The sequence below is a fragment of the Diceros bicornis genome, chromosome 11, assembly GCF_020826845.1.
Source record: "Diceros bicornis minor isolate mBicDic1 chromosome 11, mDicBic1.mat.cur, whole genome shotgun sequence".
Lineage (NCBI taxonomy): Eukaryota > Metazoa > Chordata > Mammalia > Perissodactyla > Rhinocerotidae > Diceros > Diceros bicornis.
Window position 1 is genome coordinate 18,534,312 of NC_080750.1, and position 4,828 is coordinate 18,539,139.

General features: G+C 39.5%; 1 pseudogene; it reads right to left on the minus strand.

Annotated features, from left to right (window-relative positions):
* Positions 1 to 2,355: 2,355 nt before the first annotated feature.
* Positions 2,356 to 2,778, minus strand: LOC131411125 (large ribosomal subunit protein eL32-like; annotated as a pseudogene).
* Positions 2,779 to 4,828: the final 2,050 nt, after the last annotated feature.

Genomic DNA, 4,828 nt, shown 5'->3' on the forward strand with positions numbered 1-4,828 from the left:
AGTCAATAGGGGAGCAGTGGAAGATGAGACTAGCAAAATAATCCGAGGGGAGATCTTGAAGAGTTTTATAGGCCGTGCTGAAAGACCATCCATTCATCTGATGCTTTCAGGAAATATCTCTTGAAGGCTCCATCTGTGCTGGGCATTGTTCTAAGTGCTCAGGATATGGCAATGATTGAAGAAGAAAGAAAAACCCTACCCTCACACAGCTTAAATACCAGTGGGGAGATAGAAAATAAATACATGAGTGAATATGATTAGGTCAGTAAGTGCTATGGAGAAAAATAAAGTAGGGTAAGGAAGATATAAAATAATGAACACAGGGGGAACAATTTTACTTAAGGTGCTCAGGGAAAACATTATATGGGGCACTTAAGTAGAGAATTGAAGGATGTGAGATGTGACTAAAGCAGATACCTGGGAAAAGAATGTTTCATTGAGCAGGAGTTTTTAATCTGGAGGCCCCCCTAGAACTCAGGTAGTCCATGAACTTGATTTAGGAAAAAAAGTTAAAATGTTATTCTCATTAACCTTGAACTGAAATTTAGTATTCCCTTCAATTTTGAATTTTATCAAGAATCTACAGGGGGCTGGCCCCATGACCTAATGGTTAAGTTTGGCATGCTTCGCTTTGGCACCTGGGTTTGGTTCCTGGGCGCAGAGCTACACCACTCATCGGTGACCCACGTACAAAATAGAGGAAGATTGGGACAGGTGTTAGCTCAGGGTGAAGCTTCCTCAGCAAAAAAAAAAGAAAGAATCCACAGGAGTCTAGCAGCAACTGTAATTTTGTTACCCACACAGTTTACAGAAATTTTTATTTTAGATAACAGTGTTCAGACATTGTGAGAAACATTTCCATCCACCGGTACTTTGACATTATGGTTATTGTTAGACCTGCTGCTAGATCTTGTTATCTTGAAGAATTGATAAAGAAGCGTATATGTTGCTGTAAAACACCTTTAGTTTAAAAATATTTTTGATAGTTTTGTTTCAATAGAACTGGTTGCATTTGTAATCCTGTGAATTTGATGCATTATAAAACATCATTCTGGGAAGTGTCCATTGGCTTTACTCCACTGCTAGCCTTCCAGGGAGCACCTGTGGGGCAGCACATGTTAAGAGCCCGTATGTTAGAGGGAATGGGGGTTAAAGCCCTGTTGTGGGAGTGTCCATGATGTCTTCAAGGAACTGCTCAGAGGCCAGTGGAGAGGAAGCAGAGGGAGCAAGTGAGGGGAGTAGTAGGAGAAGAGATCAGTAAGATAGAGGCCCAGATCAGCAGATCTTGGGGCGTTAGACATGTGCAGTGAGAAAACGGGTTCAAGTTAAGGAGTAAAATTAAGAAAATTCAGAAAGCCTAATGATAAAAAATAATTAAAAACTAATTAATACCCAGAAAATTCTACTTAACAGGGTTAACAGCCTTGCTCTCTATGAGAGCCATGAAAACACATTGCTTTCCTCCAAAGCACTTTGCTTGTTAAATCAGATGTTTCAGGGTCAGGCCTGTACTGTACTTTATCAGTTGCAAATTAAATCATGTGCATTAGAACACTATCTAGAAAAAATTTTCTCCCTTGCTTTCAATTATCTACACGCTGAGCTTTCTAGATTTGCATTTGTTTTTTTCCCCAATAAATTTGCCTCTTTTTGTATTGTTTTAATTTATTTTACATCTGCAATATCAAAGTTTCCAGGGGTAAGACTCAAAGTTAACTAGAAGCATTTATTGTCTTGTGTACAAGGAAAGAAAGCAGATGTGTTTTTATCAGCTCAGCCATTGTGTGATTTTTAACAACATGGTTGGCAAAGCCTGCCCATAGTTCCCAGTGTTGTTCTGCTTAGCCTCATCCTCCCGTGTCAACATTCCTATTCAGCAACTTATTGCCCACTGTGTGGATTCTAATGGATCTTTCTTTTTTGTGACATGTGAAAACCATATACCAGACCATAATCATTTTCATTCCTATTTACACAAGCTTCCCTAGGTTAGTTCTTTAGCATACATACCATTTGTTTATTTACCAGCTTATTGTCTTCCTCCAGCTAGGAAGACACTGATTATAACTGTTTTTTATTTTTAATAAGTAAATCTAATGTTCTTTCTGCTACTCTTCCAATACAACATTTATTCTCTTAGATCTTCCTTAGATTCAATGTTCAAGGAGTCTCTTTATGGCATTTTAGATTTTCTTTCCATAATATCTTTGGTTTGTTTACCTTTCTCAGTTTCCTTGTTTGATACATTGATTCTTTTATTAGCTGATATTTATTGAACTATTTACTGAAAGGTTTTTTTTTTTAAGGGGGAAATGCCAGATGGCAGTTTTATGGTTTTATTAACACAAATACAATGTGCACACGAGCTGTTTATTCATTTTCTTTGCTGTGCAGCCTGGCATTGGGATTGGTGTGTCTGATGGCCAGCTGGGCTGCTCTTTCCGCAATGGCTTTGTGGTTCTTGGACGAGACGTTGTGAGCAATCTCAGCACAATAAGATTTGTTGCACATCAGCAGCACTTCAAGCTCCTTGATGTTGTGGACGAGGGACTTCGGGAAGCCAGTGGGCAGCATATGCTTTGTTTTCTTGTTGCTCCCATAACCAATGTTGGGCATCAAGATCTGGCCCTTGAATCTTCTGCGCACCCTATTGTCAATGCCTCTGGGTTTCCATCAGCTACGCTTAATTTTGACGTATTAATCTGACTGGTGCCGAATGAACTTCTTGGTCCTCTTTTTCGTGATCTTGGGCTTCATGAGGGGTCTGAGGGCAGCCATGACGCCGAGTAGGAGATGGCTGCCACCTCCGAGGGTAGTGACAAGGAAGAGGGCCTGAAAGGCTCTTTTTTTTTTAAGAGAGAAATCACTTTTAAACAGAGAGAAATGAAAGAAAGTGTAAGGATTTGCCAAAAGACATTACTCAAGTTTTCTCTTGGCAGCTAAGAATTTTGAATGGACTTCATAGGATTGAAACAGCAGCTTGCGGAACATAGGGGACTTGGCCGTAATAATTGCTCAATGGTTGTTTTCGTTCATTCATTTATCAAATATTTGAGTCTTTACTAGATATCAGGCATTGCAACAGATATTTTGGGACACAGAGATGACCAGGCTTGGCGTGATTTCCTGCTTTCATGGAGCTTGCAATAGAATAGGAATGTAGGTATTAATCAAAATTGTAAGTAATATACCCAATTTTTATGAATTTTAAAAACTCTCAAGATCAAGAATGTGGCAGAGAAGTATGTAACAGGCAAGCAGCACGACTTCTCTAAGGAGACGCTGTTTAGCTGACCCCTGAAGAATACATGCTGGTAAACCAGGTTATAACAGCCTGGGAGAGCATTTCAGGCAGGTGATTTGGCATTTTTATGCACTATGAAGAGAGCAGAGAGAGTGCAGGAGACTGTGCTAAGAGATGAGATTGAAGAAGTGGGCAGAGTCAGATCATAGTGGGCTGTTTTAAGTATTTTGGGCTGTGTTTCCGTGGGAAATGGGAAACAAATAACAGATTTATAGCACAGACTTGATGCACGTGATTTGTATTTTGTAAAAGAAATGTCCTGAAAATATTATCCAAAATGAATTTAATAAATAGAGTAAACGCTGGTATACATATATATATTTTTTCTTTTTTTTAGGAAATTATTTCAGCAATAGCTTTTGGCAATGAGCAGAGAAAGAAAGGGGACTGCTTGGGCAATATAAGGGAAGTATAAACAACAGAGCTTGGTGTTGGATTGTGTATGTGATGAGGTACAGAGAGGAGATAAGAATGAATCAGAATTTTGGATTAAACACTTAGATGGGTAGTAGTGCTAGTAGACAGAGTAGTAGTAGAGTATTAGCTGGAGTATGCTAGAGGGAAATATTTTTGAGGGGAAGGAGATGATTATGAGCTTAGTTTGAGACGTTAGTGAGACATTCAAGTGGAGGTGACAAGTGGTCAGTTAGATATACGAACCCTGATCTAGGTTTAAGATCACAAGGAAACATAGAACACAGAGATAATGGACAAAGCCATGGCTCTGTAGACAGTGAGCCCAGCAACGGGCCCAGAGAAGAGTGCTGGGCATTTTACATTTAGAGTTGCTGAATCGGTGGATGCATCAAAAGATGCTCATCTTTTATCAGGCTTCAGTTGAATCCAGCCTCCTGTATGGGACTAGATACAGGCATGCGCATGTGACTTCACTCTGGATTAAGACTAAATGCAGTCTTGTAAGGGTGATCCAGGCACTTGACCTGTGCAACAACCACATGTCTAAAGTGCAAACCTGGGAGGCCTGGAGGCCCATGTGATCCACATGACAGAACTGGGGCCTAGAGATTCTGTTCTGTCAATATAAGACCCAGATGCAGAGGTTCCTGAAAAAGCGGAAAAGTTTAACTCATTATTGCAAGTTTTCTCCCTATCGGAAATCTTGACAAGTTATTTAGGAGTGGGAATGGGAGCACGAAAAGATCATAAAGAAGTAAACCAACAGCAATGGCTGATTTGGGGGAACCTCTAAGTCATCTAAGTCTCTAGTAAAGAACAAGTTTTCTGTTGGGGAGAGTAGAATAACAACAATCTCCCTTCTCCTTGCTGTACCACACTATGTATTAAACTCTGCCCCACTTTGATATGAAGAAAGACAGAGGGACCTGAGCCAACCAACTACCAGTCTTGTAGGTTTAAATAAACAAAATTCTTCAAGAAATATTATTGCCTGATCTCTCTTCCTCTTAACAGTAAACCCAGATTGAGGGCTTAAAATTTAAGTAAGAATACAATTTTAATAAAATAGTATCTCTTTAATACATATTTATCATTTCTACATCTCTT